This window comes from Protomyctophum parallelum (assembly GCF_964188405.1).
Source record: "Protomyctophum parallelum genome assembly, chromosome: 2".
Taxonomy (NCBI): Eukaryota; Metazoa; Chordata; class Actinopteri; order Myctophiformes; family Myctophidae; genus Protomyctophum; species Protomyctophum parallelum.
In genome coordinates this window covers 41179855-41197592 of record NC_139699.1, presented here as the reverse complement: position 1 = coordinate 41197592, position 17738 = coordinate 41179855, and positions in this window count along the sequence as shown.

The following is a 17738-nucleotide window of genomic DNA, read 5'->3' as shown; positions in this document are numbered from 1 at the left end:
TTTTTTTTAAATCCTCAAAAATGATGAAAAACGGCCTGTTATAGTATGCCGTACGGTAGGGGCTATAGCCAATGTTCAAAAATGATGAAAAACAAGGTTTAAAAAAAAATCAAAATTTCAAAAAAACGATGGGCTATAACCCATGTTTTTTGAAATTTTGAATTTTTTTAAATCCTCAAAAATTATGAAAAACGGCGTGCTATAGTATGCCGTATGGTATGGGCTATAGCCCATGTTCAAAAATGATGAAAAACGAGGTTTAAAAGAAAAATCAAAATTTCAAAAAAAACGATGGGCTATAACCCATGTTTTTTTTTATTTAGATTTGTTTTTTTAATCCTCAAAAATGATGAAAAATGGCGTGTTATAGTATGCCGTACGGTAGGGGCTATAGCCCATGTTTAAAAATAATGAAAAACGAGGTTTCATTTTTTTTCAAAATTTCAAAAAAACGATGGGCTATAACCCATGTTTTTTGAAATTTTGAATTTTTTTCAAATCCTCAAAAATGATGAAAAACTGCGTGTTATAGTATGCCGTACGGTAGGGGCTATAGCCCATGTTTAAAAATGATGAAAAACGAGGTTTAAAAAAATTTCAAATTTTCAAAAAAACGATGGGCTATAACCCATGTTTTTTGAAATTTAGATTTTTTTTTAAATCCTCAAAAATGATGAAAAACGGCGTGTTATAGTATGCCGTACGGTAGGGGCTATAGCCCATGTTTAAAAATGATGAAAAACGAGGTTTAAAAAAATTTCAAAATTTCAAAAAAACGATGGGCTATAACCCATGTTTTTTTTTATTTTGAATTTTTTTCACATCCTCAAAAATGATGAAAAACGGCGTGTTATAGTATGCCGTACGGTAGGGGCTATAGCCCATGTTCAAAAATGATGAAAAACGAGGTTTAAAAAAAATCAAAATTTTGAATTTTTTTCAAATCCTCAAAAATGATGGAAAACGAGGATTTTTAAATCCTGTAATATAACTGTAGGGATTACAAACACAGTAAGGAACCTGGGGGTTATCTATGAAAAGGCAACACAATGAGCAGAAAATAAACCATGGAAATACAACAAATTGAGCAGAGCACCGCAGGGACTTGAACCCCGTTCTGGAAAACCAGGAAGTACCACACCAGTGCCTTGGTTTTTGTTTTGTTGTAATTTACAGGTCCAACTCGAATAAAACTAAAAACTCTAATAAAACTAAAAACTCTAATAAAACTCTAATAAAACTAAAAACTCTAATAAAACTAAAAACTCCAATAAAACTAAAAACTCTAATAAAAATCCTCACTCTCTCTCCCCCTCTCCATCTCCATATCTTTCTATCTCCCCCCTCTCCGCTCTCCCTCCCTCTGTCTCTCTCTTTGCCGTATATAGTGTGTGCGTGCGTGTGTGCGTGCGTGCGTGCGCTTGCGAGAGCTGTGTAAAGGCCAGCCAATAGGATGACAGGGTGTGTGTGCGTGCGTGCGTGTGTGCGTGCTCTTGCGAGACCTGTGTAAAGGCCATCCAATTGCACAAATAGCAGACCTACAAGCCCACAGGGTATCGCAGAGCAACTCATTGAGATCTTGTAACTTTAATTTCAGCCCTGTAATTAAGCCCTTATATGTCTCAGCTGTGGAAGTGAAGCACTATGACTGGGAGTGGCGCGGCGCGATCTTGAAGATCTTCTATTTTACAATGGTCCTGAATGGGGGGAAACTATGCCCGAACAAATTGCTCTATCGCAAAAAGTAAAAGTCGAATGCAAATAATTTTTTCGCTGTGAGTGGCCTGAGATATTGAGGTACACCATGTGCGATTGTGGTGTTGGTACGATCGAAAATGTGGTTATAAGAGCGAGTTAAGAATTGTCATCGCGATAATTTCCTCGTAAGGATTTTACTATGGAGGTCAATGAGCAGATTGACTGTATTTGTGTCACTTAAAAGGCCGTAGTTCACATTCTGTATGTCTCTGTGTTTAGGTGGTCACATTGTGTGAAAGAGGACATGTGTGGCTACAAAATGACCAAAGGACATGCGTGTAAAGTGAATATTTTGGCCGGGACGGCAATTTGTTTGGTACATTTTCAAGGAAAGATTTTCTGTTCACGCACTCTAGTGAAAGAAACCCTGCACTCTAACTTGGCACTAATTAGGCGAAACGGCCTGCGATTGAACTGCGATTTCGGAAAAAACGTTTAACGTATTCGAATACGGTTTGAACCACGAAAAAGTCCAGAGTCGTGTGAGCTTTCTAAAGTTTAAATCACGTTTCTACGACAAAGTATGCCAGAGTAATGAGGCTGCAAAAGTGAGGTTGATTTAGAGATCAATCCCATACATTGTCAATGGGAGGAAAAAACTATAAATAAAGTTAAATATTTTAAAAAGTATAAACTTTTTCAAAACAACTTTTTCACCAATTAAAGTTCAAAGATAGATGAACATTATAAAGTTTGAATGAAGTTTCAAAGTGAAAGTATGACGGAGTAATAAGAGCTCAAAAAAGTTAACTGTGAAAAATGGGACCTTTCTTCCATCAACTCTCACTATAAAGAATGTAAAAAAAAGTTAAAAAGTTAAAAAGTATAAAAAGTATAAAACTTTGTAAAAATTCTAATTGGAGCAATAATAACTGCAAAGAGCTGAACAGTTTGAAGTTTGAACTAAATTTCTAGCATAAAGTATGTGGAAGTAGTAGGGTGCCAAAAAAAGTGGCGGAAATTGGAATAATAAATATAAACTGAGAGTAACTAGTGTGTGCTCGCTGTGGCGAGCCCACAAATATAAACTGAGAGTAACTAGTGTGTGCTCGCTGTGGCGAGCCCACAATAATAAATATAAACTGAGAGTAACTAGTGTGTGCTCGCTGTGGCGAGCCCACAATAACTCAGAAACTACAAAACATTTCAAAGTAAAAAGTTCCAGCATGTGTCTCCACAGTAAGCTGAATTTTACAAAGTGTGAAGGGAGTTTCTAGGTGAAAGTGATTTTTTGACGTGCCAGTGTCTGCCATTGAGCCCCATTGTAAATTTCTCAAATTGAAAGCACTATATTTCTAAAACTATGAAACATTTCAAAGATTCCTTTTCAGACAAACATGTCCACCGTGAGATGAACCTGAATAGGCTTGAATGGGGTTTCTAGGTGTAAGTATGTAGGACTAGTAGCATGCCAAAGTTTGTGCTATTGCCATTGAGAATGCATTGGGCGTTTAAGTTAAATAACTCAGAAACTACAAAACATTTCAAAGTAAAAAGTTCCAGCATGTGTCTCCACAGTAAGATGAATTATAAAAAGTGTGAATGAAAGTGATTTTTTGACGTGCCACTATCTGCATATAAATGTCTCAAATTTGAAATGACTATATTTCTAAAACTATGAAACATTTCAAAGATTCCTTTTCAGCCAAACATGTCCAGCGTAAGATGAACCTAAATAGGCTTGAATGGGGTCTCTAGGTGTAAGTATGTAGGACTAGTAGCATGCCAAAGTTATACATTTCTCATATTTGGTTTCGGACGGCATATTAGGCCGTGTTGGGACCCATGAAAAAGTGCTTAGAAAATGAGTTTCGTTCCCATGTCATGGGCACTACTCATCCAATGCATTTTTTCATAGATAATACCCTTCTGGACTTTGGGTTAAAAGTTCTACTCATAATATCCTGCAATATTTTGTCACAAGCCAGAAATGTATAAACAGTGTATAACCAAAAAACGAAAATCTTGTGCTGCTGTTTTTTGGCAACACAAAATCTTTCTCAAATGTAAAATGCATATACTTAACATCTGAAACAAGTATTGGTGCCTTTAGTTTACTCATATGTTAATTTAGATCATGAAATGTAGCATATTTGTTAAAGAATATGCTTCAACTTAAGTGTTTGCCACACAGTACAATGAAACCTACACAGTAAATTGTGCCAAAAGCTTATGTTTCATACATAGAAAATGTCTCAACCTACTGTATAATGAAAGGTAGAAAAGAAAATCAGGGCACCTTGGACCAAAATGGCAGAAAATCTATCCAAATGTTACCACGCCCCCTAAATTGGAATAATGCAAAAAATGCACAAGACTAAAAATTAAAGTACTAGAGGTCAGAATGATTACAACATAATTGTATGAAACATTTATTTATTTACAAGTACCGCAAAGTGTCACAGCATCTGTCATTTGTACATCCACCCCCCCCCCCCTGCCAAGGAAATATATGAAAATACAAAATAGCATACAAATGCATCAAAATAAAACTGTTGGCTGTGTAAGTAGTCTGTTCTGTTTGCATTTATGCATTGCATTTAAATGGATGTAGGCAGTGTGGCAATTCTTTAACATCTCAATAATTCTTGAACAAAACAAGTAGTAGGCCTACATGGTAACATGTTGGGCTACTCATCCCTATCACTTTCATCAGTCATCATCCCATGTACCTTTCTTCTGTTTCCTTTGACACATTTTCACAGTGACATGAATCAGTGCAAGACAGTTTTGCAGACATACATGAACATCTTTCAGTCTCACATTTGCTGCAACACACTATCAGGGGCAGGATTTCTAGTCATCCATGTTACTGTTAACTCCCCATCCTCCATGCCCCATCCACTGCCAATGGGTGAAGGAGCACACATCCTACTAGTCAGAGAACGTCTCATCACTGCTGCTTGGTAGTTTGCCCTTTTGCAATGTTGGTGGAGAGCATCACTTGTTGGGGGAATGGACAGTTCTGGCAAAGCTGATGATGCCGTACAGAATGATTTGTACCTTCATTCACGTTTTTGGCAGATGATTGGCCATACAGGTGGCACACATATTTGCTCAGTGTGTTGAAAGTTGACTGGTCAAGGTTAAAACTGCTGCCAAGATGAACCTGCTTGGCTTACCTCGGTTGACTCAGTTGTTGTCGTGTCTGATGGATGAGGTAGCCTGTAACAGTGTATCAGCTGATAATGTTTCAACAAAAACCAGTTCTGAGATGTTGCGCGTTGCAGGGCTGTGAAACACCAGCTCGGGGAAATCACGGGCCAACCGCCTTTTCAGTTTATCCTGCCTGCAAAATGAAAATATAGAAAAAGACGAGCACAAATGTAATAAATATTAATATACAATATCAGGGGATGAAGCCTGATGGCCATCACATCTACCCAAAGGTGAAAAATTCTAGATACAGTTGACTGGTGAATGCCAAAGAGGTAACCTAAAAGTTCCTCAGACAGATTGAGGCGCAGCTTCATCAGTGTAAGCAGAAGTCTCTGAGTATCACTAAGTGACTGTTTTGCAGGAGGTGGTGAACTTGGTGACACAAAATTGAACAACAACATGAAAGTCTCTACATTTGGTAGTCCTGTGAAGAATTTCATTTTGCTGTCATCAAATTCTGAAGGATCAAGAGTACGATGTTTCAACTCACTTTCTAATTTGTTGACTGTGACTGTGTCACTTTGAAGTGATTGACATTCAGCATTTAAAGATTTAATCTGTTCATGTAATGAGGCAATGTCATTTTGTGTTTCCTCTGTCTGGACCCCAATGCCTGGGACTTCAACAACAGTCTGTACCTCTGCTGTACTTCGATCAGTGATGGAGGTGAAACCAAATAACCTTGGCACGTAGTCAGGATGTAGAGGATCATCACTCTTTTTCCCTTAAATAACAAAAACAAAAAAAACATTGACTAGAAATATGATATTTGTTTACATATATGGGGTGTTTTCACATATGTCCTGTTTCAGACATCAGCCTCAAAACAAACTCATCCGGGACGGGGCTGCCAAATCATTGTGAGATTATTTTTTTACATTAACCACTGGAACAATAGCATCCCTATTCTGGAGGCATCAGCGCTGGAAGGGGGGTGCGGAGGGTGCTCCAGCACCCCCTGCTGTTGGAGAGGAGAATGTTTTGACATGTCTATCAGAGCGTGCTGAATGCAGAATGCACAGCGAGTGAGTTGACAGATAGACACAACATGACGAGACAGCAAAAACCTATTGTAGTTTTACTTTCACCTGCACCAGGTTTAAAGAAATCTAACCCAAACAACAACACAATAAGAGTCACATACTGTTATTATGATTAACTCGTTAACTAGGTCCTAAATAAGTCATTATTAGGCCAATTATACCCGAATAAGACCCGAAATTCTTCCCTCCCACCCTTCAGCCCCCCCTGGTATAAATACCTTCCAGTGTGGAGGGAACATTTGCAGAAAATAGCAGATCTACAAGCTCACAACATTGTGAGCTTGTAGACCGGCTATTTTGGCAAATAAGTTTGGTGTAGAGCAGGGGTAGGCAGCTTTAACCACGGGTGCCAAATGGTGACCACTGGCACACACTGGCAATGCCAGTGTCTCACTCTAATGCCAGTCTGGCATTAGAGTGAGAGAGGATTAGCCTGCATGTCTGTAACTGAGTGTACAGATGGAACCCATTGAACCCCAAATGGACCCTTCTTTTGCCTTAAGCCTACAGGTCTGTGAGAGTGGAACCAAATGGACCTTACAGGTCTGTAACTCTGAGAGATGGAACCAAATGGACCCTTACAGCCTGAGTGTACAAATGGACACATGCAGGTCTGTAACTCTGACACTAGGCCCTCATTTATCAATCGAGTGTAAAATCTGCCACAGATTCGAGTGCAGGTTTCGTACTACACCCACGTCGCCACGGCATTTATAAAGTGATCGCAAACAGCTGATCCTTCCTTAATTTCGTTCTGACGTTAATAAATGTGACGGCTGAAATCTATCTGGCACGCCCTATGAAATCAAGCCTCGCCCTCGTTTTTGCGACATGAACAACTGCTATACGTCCTGGAAAGGAAAGGAAATGTAGCCTACTATGTTTACCCAGGGACAGGGTAACTGGACTAAGCTCAAGAAACCATGGTTACAGGAAAAATAAAGTTTCTCCCGTGCCTAATTGCTGCCCGCCTCACCCCCCTCTCTCATACACACGCACACACGCACGCACACGCAACTTGCAAGCTCAACTAACTGGTGTGTTGTTAAATAAATAAAGAACGAACACCTGCATGAATTAAATAAAGCTGTAGGTCTGTTTCTCCTCTCGCTTTGCTTCCCCCTTGCTGCCCGCCTCACCCCCCCCCCCGCACGCATGCACGCACATATCGCAATTTGCAAGCAACTGTCACTGTGTGTTGTTAGTTGTATATTAAATTATTAAAGTATTTTTAATTTAATATACAACAAGATATATTAGTGAACGAAAACCTGTGACCCATGAATTAAATAACAAATAGGCACACACACACACACACACAGACACACACGCTGCTGTTTTGCATAGATGCTCCTCCTGTCCTGTCTGTCTGTCCGTGACACAGTGACCAACTGACCATGCACGTTCGACACTCTAGCTGCAGTGGCTGGGCAGTCAACTGTCAATATATGAATGTGCAGCTAAAACCGTAGTCCATGTGGCTGGCACTGGTGGAGTGGTGGTGGTGGGCTGGCTGGGTAGCCTATACCTATCTCCGATGTGGCTCCTGACCAGATCTCTTTCAGGGGAACGGACTATGTTAATCCACTTCTTGGTCCACAAGAAGAGAACTCCGTTAGGTTCGTTTAAAATGGGACATTGTGTGAAAAGGCCCTTTTACATTGAACGTATGGTTTTACAACAAAGCAACATACCTGACACAAAGTGAAAGTGGCACCCGCAAATCCATGTGTCGGTGTCTGGATTCCAGTAGCCCTGAAACATGACTACTTCGGCGAAGTGCACCGATCCATTTACTTCTTTTTTCTTTACATTTCGGCGGTCTGTAAAAGGATAGCTCCGAGTTATTTTTTAATCTGTTTGTACAGTCAATCGCACAACAGCTCTTTCCCATTTTTCCCTTTTTTTTGCGCGGTGTTTAGAGTGAATGAAAACAAACAGTGAGTTGCTATGGACAACAAAAAGTTCCTTTGCAAAATTCCGCATACGATGATGTCACGCGCATACTCAAGGGAATAAAGCTGCTACGCGATTGGACTTGAACCTGTGGCCTCCTGATTCCCAGGCAGGCCCTGTACCCAATGAGCCACTGCGCATGCTGTTCTCAAAAGGCCGAATAGATAATGACAGAAGGGCCAGAGACTTGTTTTCATTGTGGTTTATAAACATTTGAACATCTAGAGATAAACAACAGCAAAAGAAAAAACAATAGACAAATCTGTATTTTATTTCTGTATCAATGTTGTTACTCAAAGGGAATAGCAGACTGCATTGTGGCAGGTAGCAAGTAGATCAGTGACTTAGCACACTGGCTGCATGATCTGGATGTTGTGGGTTCAAACCCCACTCAAATCTTTACTTGCCAAAATCTGCCCCCTCAATGTCCTAACTCTGTCTTACTCTATGGGCTGTATTTTGTGTGTCTTAAGTACCAGGTCTTATTCCCTAACTTGAGTAAACTAAAGACGAAGAGGTGTGATCAATGCTCTTTGGCCACTCAGAATAGCCAAATGGCATTGATCACGCCTCCAGGTCTTTAGTTTACTCAAGTTAGGGAATAAGACCTGGTAGGGGAGAGCCGCCACGGTTGTAACGCGTCATGGTTGTAACATGAACGTTATCTCTTGATTGGTCAACGCCATCATGACGCCATCACGTCAGTATGTGTACAGCAACGTACTCTACGTGCCCAGGAAGTTTTAAGTGTTTACCTTCATCCTACGGGGAGTTATATACACCTGGAGTATATGTGGGCTACACATTTCTTCTTTGATGTTGGTGAATAAAAATCCACATGGATGTCTTCATGCTTATGTTCTTCATTAGTTTGCATCGTGTTTAGACGGAATGCATGTTCATTCTGGTCTGTAAGCAACGCCAAAGAACAACTTGCAAAAGTGGGCCATTTGTAACATGTTACAAATGGCCCACTTTCCATTCAATACCATTATATGTAATATTTGACATATTGGCCAATATTATATGTTCAGTCAGCCGTCTTTCATTACAGAGTGTATTCTAAATTAGTTTAGGGTTGTATAACATTGTACAACTCAATCAATCAAACGTTTGTTTAATCAATGTATTTTCCCATTGAACTGACTCAAACGCCCAAACTGGTACACCCGGTACTATTTAATATTTCCCTTATGTTTGATACATTTTCTTATCACATCCATGGTATGAAAACAATGTTAAGGAGTTGCTTCAATGAAATATAATTGCTTTAAACAGAAAACGATATGTTTAATGGTGTTTTTTAGCGTTGTTACATTTATCACGCATGACGTTACAATTAATCCGATATGCGCAGCAAATGTAACACTGGAACAGCGTCCACGTTCGGTTTAATAACTCCCGACCTGTTTTATCAATTTCAAAAACTTGAAGTGGTTTATGGTAGCAGACATGTGTAGACATGTGTTTCAAAAAAATGAAACGTGCAAAGTGTTACAACCTTGGCGGCTCTCCCCTACTTAAGACACGCAAAATACAGCCCTATGGCTCTGGCATAGCCTAATCCCCACGTCCATATTGGTTTTTGTTTTTTCCACCATCACATGTTGATACTTGATAGCTTATGCTATGCATGTATGCATTCTATTATCCTACTTTCTTTCTTATAGGTTCTATAAATCAAGGCATTCCTTGGAAAAGTTAAAGAAACTGTTAAAGAAAATGAATTGAAAACCATGAACAAAAATTACACATAGGCAAATATATTGAAATCATGACATGGTTTAAGTGCTGTATTTTCCTGTTTTTAATCACTTAATAAGCCAGACATATCCCAAAGTTCTGCTGCGGAGGCCAATCGTGCCACGAGGCCAGATTTGATATGGCCTGAGGCTTCAATCCTAAAATGTATTATTTATGGCCTGTCAGTATAGTCATGTGAAATTCATATTACCTCCCTTGTTCCATTAAAGGTTGTGGTGTAGGTATGGTGAACGTACAGTAATGGCCTCACATCACACACGTCATTGAAGCTTTCTAACTTTCTGCTATTTTTGCAAAGATATTTGGAAGGGAAAGAAATCACACCTGAGTGAAGTGAGGGGAGCTCTTATCATCATAAATCATCATGCATCATCTCATACTGGCCAATCAGAATGCCTGTTGCCTGTGATTGGTTAGCTGATTTGCTCATTTACATATAACGTACATTTTCCCATCAATGTCAATGCCGTTTATTGTTTCGATGTTTAATTTATGTCATATTTAGCAGAGTTTGGACATAATTTCTCCATTCATTGTCAATGGCAAATCTTGAGACGTGTGGGGACAAAAGCTGTTTATAGCGCCCCTCAAAAAAGTGAAGTGAGGGGGCGCTCTTATCATCATAAGTCATCATACATCATCTCATTCTGGCCAATCACAATTTTGCGTGCTCAATTTTGTGATGTTTGTGTTTTTTGCCTTTGGTCTTTGTGTTTACACAAACCCTCAAAGCATGGACATATAGGGGCTAGCGCCCCTCAAAAATGAGGGGAGCAAGGATACATAGACTTTTAGTGGTTTAGAGGACTTTAATCTTTCCAATTAATTTCCCCAATCATTTCTTTTTCATTGATCTCATACAGTATTTAGCCAAGTTTAATGTTGTGCTGTATTATGTGATGTTTGCTAGTTTGTATACACTGTGTGCGTGCATGCGTGTGTGTGTGTGTGTGTGTGTGTTTTAGATGAGTATGGCATTTCTTAAATTATTTGTTTAGGATTTCCCTTCCTTTCCTACACCAACCATGTCTGATTGTATTCAATGATGCACTATCCTCTTTATTGTGCAATAAAATTAATTAAACCATATTGTGGTTCTCATTTACAATAATGACCTGGATGTATATTGTGGTGACAAGTGACGTCCATCCTTTGTCCTTTTAAAGATAATTCCTTTTTGGACGATCCAATTTCCGAAGGACAAAAGACTCTCTGAAGACCCTTGGCATAAAACATGCATAAAACTTTGAGAAAACAGAAATATGCAGAAATATATTCTTTCTTGTCAGATTTATGTGTGAGTTTCAGCGCGAGCTCACGTCAAGCATGCACGCACACACCTCGTTTGTGCATGAGACTGTTTACACCATGAATAAATTATAACATAAAAAAAATGCGTGTTTTGGAAGTACTGGGAGAAAATGTATGACTGGATACAACACTTGGTGTATACTGTCAAGAGTTGTGTGTCGAGTTTATAAACAGATCTTGTTTTTAAATAGTTTTGCTGTTATTGTTGCCTTATATCAACTTCAATTCATCAACTATTCTCTCAGTATTGGGGTTTTTCATTGATTTGGAGCCATGCGAGAAAAAAACATTCTCCATAAATTCAAGGCATCAAAGGCTGGGGTAATAGAACAAAAACATATTTTAAAGTGTTCCTTTAAAGAGCAACCAGATAATGTGCAGGGTGGTGCAGGTGTAAAAGTATCTGCCCACACTCAGGGTTTAGAGGCTCGAACCCACCGCTGTGCATGTGGCTTTGCAGTGGTGTGGGAACGGGAGTGACTTATTTTTTCCTCTTTTTAGATTTTTTTTATGTATATATTTTCTTAAAAGTAACATATACACAAATATGTCTATTACAACTAATGTTTGGGGATATGGCTTGGCTAAATAAAATAAAAATACACCATTTTACACCAAAAAAAGAATACAAAAATTGCACACACTCAAGCCCCCTTGCTACAAACATCTTCTAGCCCCCCCTTTGTTGGTTCTTCGAGTGCCACGGCTGTGCGCCGAAGTATGACTCGGGGTGAAGTGTAGAGAGCCTCGTTGTGTGAAAATAACAGTTGTGTGTTGTAGTGACCGTAAGCGGAGCGGCTGTCTCGGGGGCACGTCTGTGGTCTCAGTGGGGCAGGCTTTGCTGTTGGAAAACGTGCTCACAGGAAAAACACACCACTGACTGAGATTCCCCACTGATAACCGTGCAAGACTGTAGGCGCAGTGGGGAAGCGCTTACAGCCATGGTGTCCCACATGAGCTGTGATCTCCACTCTTTAATTTATTTCATCTTTACTTGCCTGTCTGAGCGTGACTAATTTGTTTTTTGAGAAACGAGGGGTAAAATGATTCTTTCCTGCCTTTATCTTTCCTGCGAGAAAAGGAGGGTAGGATTTCTTTTTTTTTATTTTTATGAAAAAGTTTAAATCCGATGGGATTGAAAAATAAATCACCAAAGGCATGGACTTAAAAGGCCAGACTCAGTGAATTTACCCCCATCTCCCCTGGCACATTGCACATTGTATTGTGTATCCTCGCTGTCAGGCGGAATCCTCTTATCTCCATATTTTAACTTTGTGTTTTTTCGGAAATGAACACCCTATATTTGATCATACTTCAGCGGCGCACAAACGGATACAAAGTAGCAGATCTGCTAGCTCGAAAGGTGGCGTGAAGTGACACGTTTAGAGCCTTGAGATCTGCCACACTTGCTGTTTTTGAATTGAAATCCTGAAATGTAAAAGTTTTGGACCCGACGTATCTCCACATTATTTTCATAAATGAATGTGATACTTTGTCGTGCAACAGTGTCATGCGAGCGTGAGCTTACAGTATAGATCTGCTATTTCTGCTATATTTGTATATTATTATTTTTGCAAGTTTCTCATAAGAAAATGCAATCTAAAGTATTAACCCTAGAACACTAAACTCACTAAAGCACACAAGGCTGTCAGTGGGACCAATTATTGTCTCTGTGCCAGATGGACAAGGTGAGCTCATTGAGGTGAGGTGACCCCCAACGGATTTAGGGGAGTGTGTGTGTGAGCGCCGCGGTGCCTACCGATCATGATGCTGATGGTGCCAAAAAGCACAGAGGCCTGGGTGGGAGTGGAGCTCTACCCAGGTTCTGCAGAGAGCCCTGGGTAGGGGTCATAGAGTTATTGCGACCTGCGGCAGCTTCAATGTTGGCCAACCGCTCTGGGGGCCTGGTGGGATGGAGCTCTGCCCTGGGTGGAGGTGGAGCTCCGCCCTGGGTTGGGGTGGAGCTCTGCCCTTGGTGGGGGTGAAACTCTCTACATGGGGGTGGAGGTTCTGCAGCCCTGGGTGCATGCGGGAGAACACGTTGACGAACTCTCCCAGGTGAGAGACCCCCACCTCCTGCTGGCACTGTCTCTCCTCATTGTGTGTGGTGGCTGCGCTGCACGAGGAGAGAGACAGAGAGAGGATCAGTGTCGATTTCATTGACTATAAAACTAGGACGAAAGCTGAAGGAAATTGAACCCAGTCAACCAAGTATATAAAAGCTTTAGCCTATTTGACCGAGGTCCCCAAAGCTTTTTTTCCCGGCTCTATTCCACGTCTCTCTGCGACATGTTGTGAGCTTATCGGCGAATGTTTGCCACTTGAATAGGAACACTAGAGACGGTTAAAGAGGATGTTTGTGCGGAAAAGGAGGCAGAAAGAGGAGAGTAACTTTAGAAAAAATTCTCATCAGAGCACAGGTCTCCACCAGGTCATAACGTTTGTGATGTTTGGACAAAATGTGTAGGAGGCACATGTTGGCGCTATATTAAGGCAATGTTAAAAGGGTGGCATTAATTGTTCCTCAACATAGTGGAAATGTGAGCGCACAGTTTCACCGCAATCGTTCATGATTTGGATAATTTTGTTCTAAAAGGCCAGTCGTGCAAACTTTAGATGTCAATCGTAGCCAATCAGGATGTAATATGAAAAACAGATCCGTGTTGATCTCATGACTATAGAGATCATTTGTACCGATTTGTGTGAAATTTGGATACAGTTTTAAGGATTAGGCCTAATATGTGTTTTACATAAGTCAGCCTTCTGATCCGTGGTCTCTAGGGACTGCACATACAAAGTTTCACACAGATCGGTGCAGTTATAGGTAAAACATGAATCGGCCTGTTATAGCGCCACCATGAGGCTGATTTGAAAATTGAGATTGTGCACTGCGTTCATGATTTGAGGCATTTTTTAAATACGGTCCAGTCCTGCAAACTTTGTAAGGAAATCTAAGCCTATCGGGATGGAATAGGGGAAATTAGACAGATCTGTGTTGATCACAGATCTATAGAGATGTGTACCGATTTGCGTGATGTGGATAAATTCTGTAGGAGTAATATAAAAAAACACACCCGTGTGAACTGTGAAGTGAATATATTAAAGTCTAACTCATGTTGATTAGGTGATGTAATGGTGATGTAAAAGTAAAACAAACGGTGCCAACACAAACATTAAACGCCATTAACAATAAAGAGACAATATGACGTAAACGACACATTAGGACGTACATTTTCCCTTCATTGTAAATTGTCATTAAACCTGTGTATAGGAGGGGCTATAGCGCCCCTCAAAAACGAGTTTTGGCTTCATACGGTGGCGCTATAACAGGCCGTTCAAGAAAATTTGGGGTAGTGGTTCAGAATTGGCATCCAGGCAGTGTGTGTATAGTTTGGCAGCGACCGGGCCAGCGGTGCCGGAGATTAGCTGTATACACGGACGGACAGACGGACAGGACAGTGTGCAAAAGGTACCCTCTCCAAAAGCTTTCGGCCTGGTGGAGACAAGACATTTCAGGGAGAGAGAGAGAGAGAGAGAGAGAGTGTAGGACAGGTCAAAGAGAAGGAGATCAGGGGAGACATGGGGTAATGGATGTAAGAACTAAAGGAAAGCGGAGCAGACGGGTGTCAGAGATTAGAGCCATGGGGAGCACCGGGGAGGCAGAGAGGTTGCAAATGTTTTGAAAAGGTCAGAGTGATAGAGACACAGAGATTATATATGGCTGTCAGACCATGAAACTATACAGTGAATTGAGATGCTCACCTCAACAAACTAAAACTAAAAAAACTAAAACGAAGGTCAAGTGTACAGCCATGCATGCATGAGACCAGATACATTAGAAAGCTATTTACTAAAATGCATGCACTTTCTTCTCTTCTTTTTGCATTTTAGTTAAAAGTGGTGTAAGCTTGTAGATCTGCTATTTCTGCTTTTTTTTTTAATGTATGGACATTTTTCAACATGGAAATATATGTTGTAATAATTATACAAAAATAATTGCGATTATCTCAAATATTGTGATTAGGCGATAATGTAATAATTGTAACATGCCTATATAGTAAGCATGCACGCATGCACGCTAGGTCATTAATGAAATTAATGATTTTTTATAAGTCGACTTGTCAGTAAAAGCTGAAGTCAAGTCGACTTCTTGTTCTCATAAGGAAGGCACGCACGCACGCACGCACACACCCACACAAGTTAGAACTGTCTCATTTCCAGCCAGTCTGACAACATGATCAATTGAAAAACTAACCTTTCTGTAGGAGAATACATCTCAGAGGTTACTCCGCTGGTTATGGAATTCCTCAAGGAATTCTTAAAAGGAAATCTAATCATTCAATGGCAGTATGGCACACAGAGAAGGTCGTAGAAATGTGACATTTTCATGAATAAAAAGAAAGGATTATAACTTTTTGCTATGGAATCCTGTCAAGGTGCTGAACCAGGCCTTGAGCAGCGTTAATCCTCACACTAAACATAGAAACCACAAAAAATATATCATTGATCTACGTTGAACCGATTAAGATCTGAGGCCGATTCGACAAATGCCTTCTAAATCATCTTTCTAAATATGAAGGTGTTAAGACTGAGTTGTGTTCTGAACTCAAATGCAACCAGTCAAGAGGCAGGAAGACAGTTAAGAACTTTATTGTCCAAATAAAGCAGGATAATGACAATGTATATATAAATCCATATAAATACATAAATACTCTATAGTATAATTAGGTAGATATGTATCTATGAGAATATATATAATATAACACTATACCTAGGTGAATTCCAAGGGGGTAGTCGAAGACGAGCTTGTAGATCGGCAGCCAAACAAACAGTCCAGAACAAAGGGGTGACGAACTCCAGGAGTGGCACGGCAGAGAGCCAGGTCTGGAGGATGAGAGGAACAAATTAGCAAAACAGCTAACACTGCAGCTAAAACACGCGAAAAGCTCTACAGAGTACGAACAGCAACCGAGTAGAGAGAAACTGTACTTGCCAGGCGTTTCTATGGGAAGATCTGGCGAGGAGTGGAGGGAAGGCAGGGTTCTTGAAGACTCTGGTGATCATGGTAGAATGGAAACAGGTGTGCAGTGCCACACCCAGGCAGCTCGTCAGAGGGGAAGGGGAACACAGAGGTGGACCTTACTAGGTGGAAGAGTGGTGATGGCGCAGTGGGTTGTGCCCAGGAACACCAGAAGTGGAAGGTTGGGGTGGAGGGTTCGAAACAGTAACAGGACCCCCCTCTACGGGAGCCTCCCAGTCGACGAGGTATTGGAATCCACGACCCCGGCGGCGCACCTTGAGGAGCCGCCGCACCATCCACTGAGGATGCCCATCGACCATCTGTGGGGGTGGGGGGGGTAGGGGGTGGAGGTGTCAAGGGGCATGAGGAGACAGGCTTTATCTTGGAGACGTGGAAGAGTGGATGGACCCGCTGCATGGAGGAGGGGAGTCGGAGGCGCACTGCAACCGGATTGACAATGTGCTCAATAGGGAATGGTCCTAGAAACCGGGATGCCAGCTTCCGGGACTCCACCTGCAGCGGAAGGTCAGAGGATGAGAGATACACCTGCTGACCCATTCTGTACTGCAGGGCCTTGGTGCGCCGACGGTTGGCTCCCCGGCAAGCACGGGTGTTGGACCTCAGAGCTGCATGGACAGTCTTCCACACTCTACGATTACGTCAAAGATGGGCTTGAACTGAAGGGACGGCAACCTCAGTCTCCTGGGCCGGAAACAAGGGAGGCTGGTACCCTAGGTAGCACTCAAAGGGTGACATACCGGTGGCAGCACTGACGTGGGTGTTCAATGAGTATTCAACCCAGGGCAGGTCCTTACTCCAGAAGGACGGATGGAGAACAGAGGCACATCGGAGGGCCCCTTCCAGACTTTGATTGGCCCGCTCTGCTTGTCCGTTTGACTGGGGGTGATATCCAGAGGAGAGGCTGATGGTGGCACCGAACAAAAAGAAAACGATGGGTCATCGTTTTTTGAATTTTTTTTTTTATTTTTTTTCAGGTTTTTCATCATTTTTTACCATGGGCTATAGCCCATACCGCACGGCATACTATAGCACGCAGTTTTTCATCATTTTTGAGGATTTGAAAAAAAAAAAAAAAACGATGGGTTATAGCTATAACCCATCGTTTTTTTTTTTTATCCTCGTTTTTCATCATTTTTGACCATCCCACTGAGCAATAGCCGGCTATTAGACGTGCGTCTAAAAATGGGATAAAAAACGTCAAAAAATAGACGTCTAAAAAACGTCTAAGAATAGACGTCTAAAACACGTCTATTTTTAGACGTGTTTTAGACGTCTATTTTTAGACATTTTTCATCCCATTTTTAGACGCTCATCTAATAGCCCATATCATATGGCATACTGTAGCACGCCGTTTTTCATCATTTTTGAGGATTTGAAAATAATGAAAAAAAGAAAACGATGGGTTATAATCCATCGTTTTTTGAAAAAAAATTATCCTCGTTTTTCATCATTTTTGACCATGGGCTATAGCCCATACCGTACGGCATACTATAGCACGCCGTTTTTCATCATTTGAGGATTTGAAAATAATAATAATTTAAAAAAAAAAGGGTTATAGCCCATCGTTTTTTGATTTTTTTTTTTTTTATCCTCGTTTTTCATCATTTTTGACCATCCCACTGAGCAATAGCAGGCTATTAGACGTGCGTCTAAAAATTGGATAAAAAACGTCTAAAAATAGACGTCGAAAAATAGACTTCTAAAAC